Source organism: Rhinoraja longicauda, chromosome 34 (genome assembly GCF_053455715.1).
Source record: "Rhinoraja longicauda isolate Sanriku21f chromosome 34, sRhiLon1.1, whole genome shotgun sequence".
Classification (NCBI taxonomy): Eukaryota; Metazoa; Chordata; class Chondrichthyes; order Rajiformes; family Arhynchobatidae; genus Rhinoraja; species Rhinoraja longicauda.
Genome location: NC_135986.1, coordinates 21,656,020 through 21,673,206, shown reverse-complemented (window position 1 = coordinate 21,673,206; position 17,187 = coordinate 21,656,020).

Below are 17,187 nucleotides of genomic sequence, written 5' to 3'. Positions count from 1 at the left end.
TCAGTTCTGCCTTCAACCACTGAAGGTCACCTCACCTACTGTCTCCTTTCTCTGTTCGTTTATTTATTTACTTATTTATCTATTTATTAATTTCCCAATGTTCTCTAAATCTCTGTAAAGCGTCTTTGAGTATATGAAAAGCGCTATATAAATAAAATACATTATTATTATTATTATTAATAACTGCAGATGCTGGTACAAATCGAAGGTATTTATTCACAAAATGCTGGAGTAACTCAGCAGGTCAGGCAGCATCTCGGGAGAGAAGGAATGGGTGACGTTTGGGGTCGAGACCCTTCTTCAGACTGACGTCAGGGGGGGTGGGACAAAGGAATGCTATAGGTGGAGACAGGAAGATAGAGGGAGATCTGGGAAGGAGGAGGGGAAGAGAGGGACAGAGGAACTATCTAAAGTTGGAGAAGTCGATGTTCATACCGCTGGGCTGCAAGCTGCCCAGGCGAAATATGAGGTGCTGTTCCTCCAATTTCCGGTGGGCCTCACTATGGCACTGGAGGAGGCCCATGACAGAAAGGTCAGACTGGGAGTGGGAGGGGGAGTTGAAGTGCTCGGCCACCGGGAGATCAGTTTGGCCAACGCGGACCGAGCGCAGGTGTTGAGCGAAGCGATCGCCGAGCCTGCGCTTGGTTTCGCCGATGTAAATACGTTGACATCTGGAGCAGCGGATGCAATAGATGAGGTTGGAGGAGGTGCAGGTGAACCTCTGTCTCACCTGGAAAGACTGTTTGGGTTTTATTTCACAAAATGCTGGAGTAACTCAGCAGGTCAAAACCTTCGATTTGTACCAGCATCTGCAGTTATTTTCTCACACTAAAGATACAAGGTGGACCACTCCGTTGAAATCGCCCACACTGAAGCGTAGCACGCAACGGAGCGTAATGTCCGCCATTTTAGTAGGCAAAACCCGCCGTTCGCTCTGCCTCTTGCAGTGTTTTGGGGGAACAGTACGTGTGATGATACCGTTAAAACGCAGAATATATCTCATCTACCAACTCACAGATTTTTGTTATATTTCTTTTTTAAGTGTTTCTGCAAGTTTCGGCCTTCTAAAATGGCGTCGTGACGTACTACGGTTTTTTTGGGGTCGAGTGGTCTATCTTGCTCCTCCCGTATCGTTGGTCCTGACTACGGGCGCCGTCTGTACGGAGTTCGTACGTTCCCCCCGTGACCCGCGTGGGTTTTCTCCGAGATCTTCGGTTTCCTCCCACGCTCCAGAGACGTTTGTAGGTTAACCAGTTTGTAGGTTAATTGGCTTGGTGTGCAAAAGAGATGCACGTTGTCCCACGTGTGTGTGTAGGATAGCGCTAACGTGCGGGGATCGCTGGCCAGTGCAGATTCGGTGGGCCGAAGGGCCTGTTTCCGTACTGCATCTCTAAACTAAACTGAACACTGTTGCCATAGCAACTTGTTTTTTGGCTCTCCAATTGATCACAGGTTCACAGGAAAGTACTAGCAGGAGTAAGGCACTAAGGCCCACAAGCCTGCCCTGCCACTCAATATGAAAATTGCTAAGAGACACAAAATGCTGGAGTAACTCAGTGGGACAGGCAGCATCTCTGGAGAGAAGGAATGGGTGACAATAGACAATAGGTGCAGGAGGAGGCCATTCAACCCTGGAGCCAGCACCACCATTCAATGTGATCATGGCTGATCGTTCTCAATCAGTACCCCGTTCCTGCCTTCTCCCCATACCCCCTGACTCCGCTATCCTTAAGAGCTCTATCCAGCTCTCTCTTGGATGCATTCAGAGAATTGGCCTCCACTGCCTTCTGAGGCAGAGAATTCCACAGATTTACAACTCTCTGACTGAAAAAGTTTTTCCTCATCTCAGTTCTAAATGGCCTACCCCTTATTCTTAAACTGTGGCCCCTGGTTCTGGACTCCCCCAACATTGGGAACATGTTTCCTGCCTCTAACGTGTCCAACCCCTTAATAATCTTATATGTTTCGATAAGATCCCCTCTCATCCTTCTAAATTCCAGCGTATACAAGCCTAGTCGCTCCAGCCTTTCAACATATGGCAGTCCCGCCATTCCGGGAGTTAACCTCGTGAACCTACGCTGCACGCCCTCAATAGCAAGAATGTCCTTCCTCAAATTTGGAGACCAAAACTGCACACAGTACTCCAGGTGCGGTCTCACTAGGGCCCTGTACAACTGCAGAAGGACCTCTTTGCTCCTCTTGTCATAAAGGCAGAGAGCAGCCAAGGGGAGACCTTTTTTAATCACCCCCCCTTTTAGTTTAGAAATATAGCACGGAAGCAGGCCCTTCGGCCCTCCGAGTCTGCGCCAACAACCGATCACCATCGACACACTGAAGAATGTTTTGACTGTCAGTGTTAACTGTCTGAAGTTCAAACAACTACATAGCTTCATTAAAATGCACGTTATCATTAAATCAGGGATCCCAAAATATTAAGACACAAAATGCTGGAGTAACTCAGCGGGACAGGCAGCATCTCTGGAGAGAAGGAATGGGTGACGTTTCGGGTCGAGACCCTTCTTCAGACTGCCTGACCCACTGAGTTACTCCTGTATTTTGTGTCTACTCTGCCATTCAATCGTGGCTGATCTCCACTGGCTCCCCATCCCCCAGAGAATCCAGTACAAAATCCTCCTCATGACCTACAAAGCCCTCCATAACCTGGCCCCATCCTACCTGACTGACCTCCTCCACAGACACACTCCCACCTGCACCCTCCGCTCTGCTGCTGCCAATCTCCTGTCCCCCCCCCACAGCCGGACCAAACTCAGATCCTGGGGGGGACAGGGCTTTCTCCATCGCTGCTCCCACCCTATGGAACTCACTACCCCAAACCGTCAGAGACTCCTCCTCACTCACCACATTCAAAACATCACTGAAGTCTCACCTGTTCAGCACTGCCTTCAACCACTGAAGGTCACCTCACCTTCTGACTCCTTTCTCTGCTTGGTTACTTATTTATCTATTTATTCACTTCTCTATGTTCTAGAAATCCCTGTAAAGCGTCTTTGAGTGTTTGAAAAGCGCTATATAAATGTAATGCATTATTATTATTATTATTATTATTATCTCTGCCTCTCAACCCCATTCTCCTGCCTTCTCCCCGTAACCCCCGACAACTGGACTAATCAAGAATCTATCTATCTCTGCCTTAAAAATATCCACTGACTTGGCCTCCACGGCCTTCTGTGGCAATGAATTCCACAGGTTCACCACCCTCACTCTGACTAAAGAAATTCCTCCTCTTCTCCTTCCTAAAGGAACGTCCTTTAATTCTGAGGCTGTGCCCTCCGGTCCGAGACTCTCCCACTAGTGGAAACACCCTCTCCACATCCTCTCTGCCCAGGCCTTTCGCTATTCGGTGCTGTTTGACCATGGTGAGGTACTGCAGTGAAGCCTATTCTCAACGTCCAAATCCTCTGACTCCGCCAAGCCACTTCTGAAGAAGGGCCTCGACCATTTCGGAATGGCAGGCAGTGACTAGTGGGGTACCGCAAGGCTCAGTGCTGGGAGCCCAGTTATTTACAATATATATTAATGATTTGGGCGAGGGAATTGAAAGCAATATCTCTACGTTTGTGGATGACACGAAGCTGGGGGGCAGTGTTAGCTGTGAGGAGGATGCTAGGAGGCTGCAGAGTGACTTGGATAGATTAGGCGAGTGAGCAAATGCATGGCAGATGCAATATAATGTGGATAAATGTGAGGTTAACCACTTTGGCGGCAAGAACAGGAGAGCAGAGTATTACCTGAATGGTGGCCAATTAGGAAAAGGGGAGATGCAACGTGACCTGGGTGTCATGGTGCACCAGTCATTGAAAGCAAGCGTGCAGGTGCAGCAGGCAGTGAAGAAAGCGAATGGTATGTTAGCATTCATAGCAAGAGGATTTGAGTATAGGAGCAGGGAGGTTCTGCTGCAGTTGTACAGGGCCTTGGTGAGACCGCACCTGGAGTATTGTGTACAGTTTTGGTCTCCTAATCTGAGGAAAGACAGTCTAGCCTTAGAGGGAGTACAGAGAAGGTTCACCAGATTGATCCCTGGGATGGCAGGACTTTCATATGAAGAAAGACTGGATAGACTCGGCTTTTACTCGCTGGAATTTAGAAGACTGAGGGGGGATCTTATTGAAACATATAAAATTCTTAAGGGGTTGGACAGGCTAGATGCGGGAAGATTGTTCCCGATGTTGGGGAAGTCCAGAACCAGGGGTCACAGCTTAAGGATAAGGGGGAAGTCTTTTAGGACCGAGATGAGAAAACATTTCTTCACACAGAGAGTGGTGAATCTGTGAAATTCTCTGCCACAGAAGGTAGTTGAGGCCAGTTCATTGGCTATATTTAAGAGGGAGTTAGATGTGGCCCTTGTGGCTAAAGGGATCAGGGGGTATGGAGAGAAGGCAGGTACAGGTTACTGAGCTGGATGATCAGCCATGATCATATTGAATGGCGGTGCGTACAGGCTCGAAGGGCCGAATGGCCTACTCCTGCACCTATTTTCTATGTTTCTATGTTTCTATGTAACGTCACCCGTTCCTTCTCTCCAGAGACGCTGCCTGTGGCAATGAATTACACAGATTCACCGCCCTCTGATCAAATAGATAAATTGCTGTCTGCCTCACTAGGAATATCACACGCACAATGTTTGCATCGATTCTGTCAGATGAAATTGGCTAATCCTGACTGAGGCTGAAAGATGGCTGCAGGCAACAGGGACGAGAAAGAGAAATTTCACTTATCGATATGATCAAGGATGTTGGCGCTGGGAGATGTCATACATGTCGGGGTTGCCAACTTCCTCACTCCCAAATAAGGGACAAGGGGACGTCACCGCCCCGCGCCCAACGTGACCTCACCCAGCCGGCGGCCACGTGCTCCCGCTCCGCCAATGGGGGCCGCCCGGCCCCGGGAGGCGGGTTGCTAGGCAACGTCCTTTAGGCGGCGCCCGGGCCTACGGTGTCCAGGCCTACAGCGGCACCTGGGCTACAGTGACCGGGGCCTACAGCGTCCGGGCCTACAACGGCCTCTTAAGATTATTGAGGGGTTGGACAGGCTAGAGGCAGGAAACATGTTCTCGATGTTGGGGGGGGTAGTCCAGAACCAGGGGCCACAGTTCAAGAATAAGGGGTGGGCCATTTAGAACGGAGATGAGGAAAAACCTTTTCAGTCAGAGAGTTGTAAATCTGTGGAAGGTATTAATTCACAAAGTGCTGGAGTAACTCAGCAGGTCGGGCAGCATCTCGGGAGAGAAGGAATGGGTGACGTTTCGGGTCGAGACCCTTCTTCAGTTCTTCAGTCTGAAGAAGGGTCTCGACCCGAAACGTCACCCATTCCTTCTCTCCCGAGATGCTGGCCGACCTGCTGAGTTACTCCAGCACTTTGTGAATAAATACCTTCGATTTGTACCAGCATCTGCAGTTATTTTCGTATATATATGTAAATCTGTGGAATTCTCTGCCTCGGAAGGCAGTGGAGGCCAAGTCTCTGGATGCTTTCAAGAGAGAGTTAGATAGAGCTCTTAAAGATAGCGGAGTCAGGGGGTATGGGGGAGAGGGCAGGGACGGGGTACTGATTGTGGATGATCAGCCGCGATCGCGGTGAATGGCGGTGCTGGCTCGAGGGGCCGAATGGGCTACTCCTGCACCTATTGTCTGTTGTCTATAAAAAGCTGGAGATTCAGCAGGTCAGGCAGCATTTCTATTGTAAACATGGTGTAAGAAAACAAAAATGGGAAGTTACCGAGCGAGGAAATGATTGCCAATCTGCCGTGTGGAGTGTGCAATGTTGTGAATCGTTGTCTCTGGAGATGCGTGGCGTCTGCCTCACTTCATCCAATACTCCCCGAGCTGTCCTCCACGTCCTATTACTTCATTGTTCCGCCTCGTGCAAAGCAGACGCCCGACTTACTCCGTGCCAGCGTAATGCTCAATGAATGCACTTGAGCGGTAAATGGTGGTTGTGTGGTTTTCTTCATTCGTTGCCTGAAATTGCTTCCAGCCTGGGTGACAGATGTGTGGCCAATGTTTCCGTCTTTACCCCCCCGCCTCCCCCCCCCCCCCCCCCGGAGATATCGTGCCTTTCAGCAAGCTTGTCCCTGGCGCTTTTCGAAGGCGGGCGCAAAAGTGCCGGAGTAACTCAGCGGGACAATGCTCTGGAGAGAAGGAATGGGTGATATTTGGGGTCGAGACCCTCCTTCGGTCTGAGGGTCAGGGGTGAGAGAGACCTTACCCTTATCAACGCCTTACGCTTCTATATCTCTGGATGTTCGTGTTAAAATATATTTTGTGTGCCCTGTTGCTTTTTATTGGTATGACCGTATCACCTGGAGTACTGTGTGCAGTTTTGGTCTCCAAATTTGAGGAAGGATATCCTTGCTATTGAGGGCGTGCAGCGTAGGTTCACCAGGTTAATCCCCGGAATGGCGGGACTGTCGTATGTTGAAAGACTGGAGCGACTAGGCTTGTATACACTGGAATTTAGAAGGATGAGAGGAGGTCTTATCGAAACATATAAGATTATTAAGGGGTTGGACACGCTAGAGGCAGGAAACATGTTCCCGATGTTGGGGGGGAGTCCCGAACCAGGGGCCACACAGTTTAAGAATAAGGGGTAGGCCATTTAGAACGGAGATGAGGAAAAACTTTTTCACTCACAGAGTTGTAAATCTGTGGAACTCTCTGCCTCAGAAGGCAGTGGAGGCCAATTCTCTGGATGCTTTCAAGAGAGAGCTAGATAGAGCTCTTAAGGATAGCGGAGTCAGAGGGTATGGGGAGAAGGCAGGAACGGGGTACTGATTGTGGATGATCAGCCGTGATCACATTGAATGGCGGTGCTGGCTCGAAGGGCCGAATGGCCTCCTCCTGCACCTATTGTCTATTGTCTGTTCATAGCAGGCACAACAGGCGCATTCCCAATCTCGTTGTACCCCTGGGTACAATGACAATAAAGATATATTGTATTGTATTGTATTGTATTATATTGTATATGGCATATGGGGAGAAGGCAGGAACGGGGGTGGGGTACTGATTGTGGATGATTTGATGCGTTGTGCCAACTTTATATCGAGCAGGATACTCACAAGCATTCGTTGCCCCGTAAATAATTGTTAATTTTCCCTGTAACTAATTGCTTAGCTTGCCATAATGATCAAAGACAAATCTCTTCCCCCTCAACAGTTTTAACAATGCCCGAGTCAACAGTTGGCAGGATCAGTTTACCAGCTAGTCGAATTATATTTTCGATCTGGAATTAACAGCGTTGAGAAAAGCAAGTCAACTGGATGATTTGATGCGTTGTGCCATGCTGTCATGAGCTTAATTTTAATTTTGTGCATTCATTTTATGCAGACAGTTTTTTTTTGAGAGGTGAGCTCTTTATCCCAGCCTCCTGATTAATTTTACATAGAAACGCAGAAAATAGGTGCGGGAGGAGGCCTTTTGGGCCTTCGAGCCAGCGCCGCCATTTCATTGCGATCATGGCTGGTCGTCCACAATCAGTAACCCGTGCCTGCCTTCTCCCCATATCCCTTGATTCCACGAGCTCTATCTAACTCTCTTTTAAATCCATCCAGTGAATCGGCCTCCACTGCCTTCTGTGGCAGAGAATTCACTAGAATTTAGAAGGATGAGAGGGGATCTTACAGAAACGGATAAAATTATAAAAGAACTGGATGATGCAAGATGCAGGAAAAATGTTCCCATTGTCTAAATTCACAACTCTCTGGGTGAAAAGGTTTTTTTCTCACCTCAGTTTTAAATGGCCTCCCCTTTATTCTTAGACTGTGTATGTGGCCTCTGGTTCTGGACTCCCCCAACATTGGGAACATTTTTCCTGCATCTAGCTTGTCCAGTTCTTTTATGATTTTATACATCTCTATAAGATCACCTCTCATTCTTCTAAATACTAGTGAAATCAAGCCCAGGCTTTCCAATCTTTCCTTTTACGACAGTCCCGCCATCCCGGGGATTAACCTGGTGAACCTACGCTGCACTGCCTCAATAGCAAGGACGTCCTTCCTCGAATTAGGAGACCAAAACTGCGCACAATACTCCAGGTGTTACCGTTTGTACCCCATCGTTGTTACCTTCCCCTCAGGCCAACAGCGAACCCTGTTCTACATTTCCTTGACCAACATCTGCTTTGCTCTGTCCTTTTCACACCTCACCCATCCATTATCTCTACTCCCCCTCTCCCTCTGGCGCGGCACGGTGGCGCAGCGGTAGAGTTGCCGCCTTACAGCGCTCTCAGCGCCGGAGACCCGGGTTCGATCCCGACTACGGGCGCCGTCTGTACGGAGTTTGTACGTTCTCCCCGTGACCTGCGTGGGTTTTCTCCGAGATCTTCGGTTTCCTCCCGCACTCCAAAGACGTGCAGGTTTGTAGGTTAATTGGCTTGGTAGAAATGTAAATTGTCCCTGGTGGGTGTAGGATAGTGTTAATGTGCGGGGATCGCTGGTCGGCGCGGACCCGGTGGGCCGAAGGGCCTGTTTCCGCGCTGTATCTCCAAAATAAACTAAACTCTCACCCTGACTCTCAGTCTGAAGAAGAGTCTCAACTGGAAACGTCACCCATTCCTTCTCTCCAGAGATGCTGCCTGACCTGCTGAGTTACTCCAGCTTTTTGTGTCTATCCCCCATCACACAAAACCAGCCTCCCTTCCATTGACTCCATCTATGGAGTCCAGAACCAGGGGCCACACACACACACAGTCTGAGAATAAAGGGGAGGCCATTTAAAACTGAGGTGAGAAAAAACTTTTTTCACCCATAGAGTTGTGAATTTGTGGAATTAATTCTCTGCCACAGAAGGCAGTGGAGGCCGATTCACTGGATGAATTTAAAAGAGAGTTAGATAGAGGTCTAGGGGCTAGCGGAATCAAGGGATATGGGGAGAAGGCAGGCACGGGTTACTGATTGTGGATGATCAGCCATGACCACAATGAATGGCGGTGCGTACAGGCTCGAAGGCCCAAATGGCCTCCTCCTGCACCTATTTTCTGTGTTTCTATGTTTCAATTCAATTCAACTAAACTAAACTTTTTAAGTTAGTAAAACATCTATCGCTAGCAGTGTTGAGAAATGTTTCCAAAAAAAAAAAGAGATTGCCACTGCATTATAGCAAAATAGGGGGAACAAAAGAATTGGCCAGCCTCGGCATAAAGTGTCCGGAGCTTAAAGGGCGGATCAAGAGAAAACAGACTGAGACCTAGCTGGGACAATGTGGCGCTCAGTAATCAGGTTTGCATTGTGCTCTTTGCATTAGTCTGATTGAAGAATTCTGATCACCCAGCATTTTCATGTGTTTTGTTTAATTTCTAAATGCCTTGCCATCAATCCCAACTAAATAGTTCCACAGTACTTTGGGGAGTTGGCCATTTTACACCGGGATTATGCAAGGCATTCAGAGATGTGCCCAATTAATGCCGCATTGTCCGAGCGTATTATTATTATTATTATTATTATATTTCTTCGGGGCACCGTCAGCAGCGACAGAATTTTATTTATTTTTTCGGCTGGATATAACCCCACGACGCCGGAGGCCCGGGTTCGATCCCGACCACACGGAGTTTTGTACGTTCTCCCCGTGACCTGCGTGGGTTTCCTCCAAGTTTCCTCGCACAAGACGTGCAGGTTTGTAGGCTAATTGGTTGGCTGTAATTGTCAATTGTGTGTGTGTGTGTAAGATGGCGTCAGTGTGCTGGGATGGCAGGTCGGCGCGGACTCGGTGGGCCGAAGGGCCTGTTTCTTCACTGTATCTCTAAATTAAACTAAACTAAACAACTACCCCCCCAAGTATTGTTAGAAAATAATGCGGTGCGCAATTTTGTTCTGCATTTGTTCGCTGAAGTTTTCAAAAGATTTTAAGATGTTGTTGATGGTCGGAAATGAGAATGTGATACGCACAATCCATAATGTAATACGGGGCAGAGGGTTCCGTGTTGTGTTCCTCCTCTGTGCTCAATATCTGAGCTCATTCTGGTTGTTAATTCGGTTACACCTATTGATTTTAAATATCCTTGGAGATAGGGTTCTTGTCTTTAACCAATAGGGTTGCCAACTGTCCCGTATTAGCCGGGAGTTTCTTCCCACAGGCCATCAGGACTGTCAACTTTTATAACCCCAGAGACTAAATTTTTGTCTACACTATAGTAACTTATTAACCTTATTTATATGCTGTAACTGTAATTCTTTTTTGTGCACAATCCGCAGGCGTTGCCACTTTCATTTCACTGCACATCGTGTATGAGTATGTGACAAATAAATTTGACTTGACTTGATTTGACATCCCGTATTTTGGGCTAAATTTGTTTGTCCCGTATTAGGCCCGGTGGGGGGGGGGGCGCTCTAGGCCCGGACAGTGTAGGCCCATACAGTGTAGGTCTCCGACTGGAGGCGTGGGTTCGGATCCCACTTCTGACACCATGTAATAAGTGTAGATTTCCACAAATCGTTTAACTTCTATATAAGCGTTTTATTACAAATACAATGCAGAGAGCAAGTGAGAAAACCTCTGCATGGCACACCTCATGGTGACAAAGTGAAACGAATTTAATCAGCAGCATAATACAGGTAGCACTACCAAAACCAGGCATGAACCATAGATCAGGTCAGCAATACGATAGTCAGGCATGGATCAATCCGCCTAGGGGATTGATCTACAGGCCCGGGGGCCACTGTAGGCCCGGACACTGTAGGCCCAGACACTGAAGGCCCGGGACCCACTGTAGGCCTGGGCACTGTAGGCCCGGACACTGTAGGCCCGGGTACTGTAGGCCCAGACACTGTAGGCCCAGGCACTGTAGGCCCGGGGGCCACTGTAGGCCCGGACACTGTAGGCCCGAGGTCCACTGTAGGCCCGGACAGTGAGGGCTAACGGAGTGTGTTCGGGTAGCGGGGCCGAGTGTGTTCGCCTAACGGAGGTTGCTTAGCAACCCGCCTCCCGGCCCGGGCGGCCGCCATTGGTGGAGCGGGAGCACGTGGCTGCTGGGTGAGGTCACGTGGGGCGCGGGGCGGTGATGTCACCTTTTGTCCCTTATTTGGGAGTTAGAAAGTTGGGCAACCCTATTACCCAGTGACTTCTGCTGAGTGGTTTTTAGGACAGTCTTGGGCTCAGAGTTAAAATTGCAAAAGTTATAGCTTTATATAAAACTGGGGATAGACACCGTTTCATAAATTACAGGCCTGTTTTCTTACTTTCCCAAATCTCCAAGATACTGAAAAACTCTTGACTGAAAGACGAGACAAATTCATTGTCAAGCACAATGATACAGGTTTATCGTTCATTTAATTTCATTTTGTTTTGTTTTTATCTTTTTTTGTTTTGCATGTTCGAAATAAATCATAAACCAACAAACAAAATGATAAGTTCATAAGTTCTCGGAGCAGAATTAGACCATCCGGCCTATCAAGTCTACTCCGCCATTCAATAATGGCCGAGCTATCTCTCCCTCTCTACCCCATTCTCCTGCCTTGCCCCCGTATACCCTGACACCCTCATTAGTCAAGAATCTGCCAATCTTCGGTATCCTCCCACCCAAATAGGTGCAGGAGTAGGCCATTCGGCCCTTCGAGCCTGCACCGCCATTCAATATGATCATGGCTGATCATCCAGCTCAGTAACCTGTACCTGCCTTCTCTCCATACCCCCTGATCCCTTTAGCAAAAAGGGCCACATCTAACTCCCTCTTAAATATAGCCAATGAACTGGCCTCAACTACCTTCTGTGGCAGAGAATTCCACAGATTCACCACTCTAGATGGCCGCCTTGCTGAGTTGGGTTTGCCGGGGTCAGGAGAAGCTCTTGCAAACTAACGACCATTGAACAAACAAACACAGATTTCCCGTAGGATGGCATCGTTTGCTCTGAGCACCAGGGCCACTATCACACAGAGTAAAGAAAAGCAGCCCAGCACACAAGTTAAAACAGCAACTCATGGTGGTGTGTTCATCCCTGTTGCCCAGGGATCAACTAAGAAAGCGAGGTTAATACCAGGTTAATTCCCGGAATGGCGGGACTGTCATATGTTGAAAGACTGGAGCGACTGGGCTTGTGTACACTGGAATTTAGAAGGATGAGAGGAGATCTTATCGAAACGTATAAGATTATTAAGGGGTTGGACACGTTAGAGGCAGGAAACATGTACCCAATGTTGGGGGAGTCCAGAACAAGGGGCCACAGTTTAAGAATAAGGGGTCGGCCATTTAGAACTGAGATGAGGAAGAACTTTTTCAGTCAGAGAGTGGTGAAGGTGTGGAATTCTCTGCCTCAGAAGGCAGTGGAGGCCAGTTCGTTGGATGCTTTCAAGAGAGAGCTGGATAGAGCTCTTAAGGATAGCGGAGTGAGGGGGTACGGGGAGAAGGCAGGAACGGGGTACTGATTGAGAGTGATCAGCCATGATCGCATTGAATGGCGGTGCTGGCTCGAAGGGCTGAATGGCCTACTCCTGCACCTATTGTCTATTGTCTATGACTAAGGTACTGTCGAGACGAAAAACTCTGCCTGTGTTGCAAGGGACTAAAAACAGATTGAGAGAGTTAATAAAGTTACACAAAGCACGGCAAGCTTAGATAGAGTAAACAGAGGGATGATGTGGCAGGAAGGAACTGCAGATGCTGGTTTAAACAGAAGACGGACACAAAATGCTGGAGTAACTCAGCGGGACAGGCGGCATCTCGGGAGAGAAGGAATGCGTGACGTTTCGGGGTCGAGACCCTTCTTCAAAGTCTCTGAATAAGGTGGTTCTGAAGGTAGCTCAGCGACAGTCTGAAGGAGGGTCTCGACCCAAAAATGCACCCATTCCTTCTCTCCAGAGATGCTGACTGTGCGCACGGTAGAGTTGCTGCCTCACAGCGCCAGAGACCCGGGTTCGATCCCGACTATTGGCGCTTATCTGTACGTTCTCCCCGTGACCTGCGGGGGGTTTCTCCGGGTGCTCCGGTTTCGTCCCACACTCCAAACACGTACCGACCGGTTTGTGGGCTAATTGGTTTGGTATAATTGTAAACTGTCCACAGTGTGTGTGTGTGTGTGTAGGATTGTGTTAGTGTGCGGGGATCGCTGGTCGGCGCGGACTCGGTAGGCCTGTTTCCGCGCTGTGTCTCCGAACTAAACTCAACCCCCAAATCTCCAGAGGCAAAGGATGAGAAGGCAACGAGGATAAGTTGTGACATCTTAATGGTTTACCAATTTGTGGATAATTATTAACGGTAAACCGCTTAGCAGCAGGTCCACGTTGGGCAAGTCCGTAAATTGATGCACTGAGCTGCCAACAATCAGTAAATCATCGCGACAGAACAGCCGTTAATGTCAAGAATGCCAACCAGATTTCACATTTTAAAGAATTAGACAATAGACAATAGGTGCAGGAGTAGGCCATTCAGCCCTTCGAGCCAGCACCGCCATTCAATGCGATCATGGCTGATCACTCTCAATCAGTACCCCGTTCCTGCCTTCTCCCCGTACCCCCTGACTCCGCTATCCTTAAGAGCTCTATCCAGCTCTCTCTTGAAAGCATCCAACGAACTGGCCTCCACTGCCTTCTGAGGCAGAGAATTCCACACCTTCACCACTCTCTGACTGAAAAAGTTCTTCCTCATCTCCGTTCTAAATGGCCTACCCCTTATCCCCCAACATTGGGAACATGTTTCCTGCCTCTAATGTGTCCAATCCCCTAATTATCTTATATGTTTCAATAAGATCCCCCCTCATCCTTCTAAATTCCAGTGTATACAAGCCTAATTGCTCCAGCCTTTCAACATACGACAGTCCCGCCATTCCGGGAATTAACCTAGTGAACCTAATAGAGTGATACAATCTAGAAACAGGCCCCAACTTGCCCAACATGTCCCAGCTACACTAGTCCCACCAGTCATAGATTGATACAGTGTGGAAACAGGCCCTTCGACCCAACTCGCCCACACCGGTCAACAATGTCCCAGCTACCCTAGTCCCACTTGCCTGTGTTTGGTCCATATCCCTCCAAACCCGTCATATCCATGTACCTGTCTAACTGTTTCTTTAAACGTTGGGATAGTCCCAGCCTCAACTACCTCCTCCGGCAGCTCGTTCCATACACCCGCCACCCTCTGTGTGGAAAAAGTTACCCCTCAGATTCCTATTAAATCTTCTCCCCTTCACCTTGAACCTGTGTCCTCTGGTCCTCGATTCCCCTACTCTGGGCAAGAAGTCTGAAGAAGGGTCTCGACCCGAAACGTCACCCATTCCTTCTCTCCTGAGATGCTGCCCGACCCGCTGAGTTACTCCAGCATTTTGTCATACCTGGGCAAGAGACTCTGTGCGTCTACCCGATCTATTCGTCTCATGATTTTGTACAACTCTCTATAAGATCGCCCCTCATCCTCCTGCGCTCCAGGGAATAGAGACCCAGCCTGCTCAACCTCTCCCTGTAGCTCACACCCTCTAGTCCTGGCAACATCCACGTGAATCTTCTCTGTACCCCTTCCAACTTGACATCATCTTTCCTAATAACATGGCACCCAGAACTGAACACAATACTCTATTTATAAAGTGCGGCCTTGCCAATGTTTAATCCAACTGCAACATGACCTCCGAACTCCTCAATACTCAGGTCATAGAGTTAGTTAGACAGTCATTCAATAAAACATTGAATATATTATTCTTTTCTACACTTAAAATGATTAAGCAGAACACACGTACTTAAAAATGTCATGAAATGAAAGGCCCCTATACTTGCACGGTTTACATAGAAACATAGAATCCCACAAATTCACAACTCTCTGGGTGAAAAGGTTTTTTCTCACCTCAGTTTTAAATGGCCTCCCCTTTATTCTTCGACTGTGTGTGTGGCCCCTGGTTCTGGACTCCCCCAACATTGGGAATTTTTTTCCTGCATCTGGCTTGTCCAGTCCTTTTATCATTTTATACGTCTCTATAAGATCCCCTCTCGTCCTTCTAAACTCCAGTGAATACAATAGACAATAGACAATAGGTGCAGGAGTAGGCCATTCAGCCCTTCGAGCCAGCACCGCCATTCAATGCGATCATGGCTGATCACTCTCAATCAGTACCCCGTTCCTGCCTTCGCCCCATACCCCCTCACTCCGCTATCCTTAAGAGCTCTATCCAGCTCTCTCTTGAAAGCATCCAACGAACTGGCCTCCACTGCCTTCTGAGGCAGAGAATTCCACACCTTCACCACTCTCTGACTGAAATAGTTCTTCCTCATCTCCGTTCTAAATGGCCTACCCCTTATTCTTAAACTGTGGCCCCTTGTTCTGGACTCCCCCAACATTGGGAACATGTTTCCTGCCTCTAATGTGTCCAATCCCCTAATTATCTTATATGTTTCAATAAGATCCCCCCTCATCCTTCTAAATTCCAGTGTATACAAGCCTAATTGCTTCAGCCTTTCAACATATGACAGTCCCGCCATTCCGGGAATTAACCTAGTGAACCTACGCTGCACGCCCTCAATAGCAAGAATGTCCTTCCTCAAATTTGGAGACCAAAACTGCACACAGTACTCCAGGTGCGGTCTCACCAGGGCCCGGTACAACTGTAGAAGGACCTCTTTGCTCCTATACTCTACAAGCCCCAGTCTTTCCAATCTTTCCTCATACGACAGTTTTCCCGCCATCCCGGGGATTAACCTGGTGAACCTACCTCAATGGCAAGGACGTCCTTCCTCAAATTAGGAGACCAAACCTGCACATAGTACTCCAGGTGCGGTCTCACCAGGACCCTGTACAACTGCAGAAGGACCTCTTTACTCCGAGACTCAAATCAATGTTTTAACCTGGTCAGTGCCCAGCTGAGCTGTTTCTCAGACTGAGAGCTGGGAATCGTATTGAAGGGATACATTTCAGTGGCTTCCAGCTGTTGCGGGCTGAGACGCAGGTCACCTCTGGAAAATAAGAATTCCACGAGGATATTGGGATTAGATCCGGCTTCAGTTCTGGCCTGGGAACAGAGGCGCAGCTGGCAGAACTGGGCGGTCACGTTGGCACGGCGGTAGAGTTGCCGTCTTACAGCGAATGCAGCGCCGGAGACCCGGGTTCCATCCCGACTACAGGTGCTGTCCGTACGGAGTTTGTACGTACGTTCTCCCCGTGACCTGCGTGGGTTTTCCCCGAGATCTTCGGTTTGCAGATTAATTGGCTTGGTATAAGTGTAAAACTGTCCCCAGTGTGTGTGTAGGGCAGCGTTAATGTGTTTAGTTTTAGCTTTAGAGATACAGCGCGGAAACAGGCCCTTCGGCCCACCGGGTCCGCGCCGACCAGCGATCCCCGCACACTAACACTATCCTACACACACTAGGGACAATGTTTACATTTGCAACAAGGCGATTAACCTACAAACACGCACGTCTTTGGAGTGTGGGAGGAAACGGAAGATCTCGGAGAAAACCCACGCAGGTCACGGGGAGAACGTACAAACTCCGTACAGGCAGCGCCCGTAGTCGGGATCGAACCCGGGTCTCCGGCGCTGCATTCGCTGTAAGGCGGCAACTCTACCGCCGTGCCACCGTGTGCGAGGATCGCTGGTCGGCGTGGGCCGAAGGGCCAGTTTCCGCGCTGTTTCTCTAAAGCTGGAACTAGATGATTTTTACAGAAGCCAATTAGCCAACAAACCTGCAGGTTGTTGGAGTGTGGGAGGAAACCGGAGCACCCGGAGAAAACCCAAGCAGGTAGAACCGGGATGGCGGGACTGTCATATGAGGAAAGATTGGAAAGGCTGGGCTCATATTCGCTGGAGTTTAGAAGGATGAGAGGGGATCTTAGAAACAGAAACATAGAAAATAGGTGCAGGAGTAGGCCATTCGGCCCTTCGAGCCTGCACCGCCATTCAATATGATCATGGCTGATCATCCAGCTCAGTATCCCATACCTGCCTTCTCTCCATACCCCCTGATCCCTTTAGCCACAAGGGCCACATCTGACTCCCTCTTAAATATAGCCAATGAACTGGCCTCAACTACCTTCTGTGGCAGAGAATTCCACAGACTCGCCACTCTCTGTGTGAAGAAATGTTTTCTCATCTCGGTCCTAAAAGACTTCCCCCTTATCCTTAAGTCTTATAGAGACGTATAAAATTATAAAAGGACTGGACAAGCTGGATGCAGGAAAAATGTTCCCAATGTTGGGGGAGTCCAGAACCAGGGGCCACACACACACAGTCTAAGAATAAAGGGGAGGCCATTTAAAACTGAGGT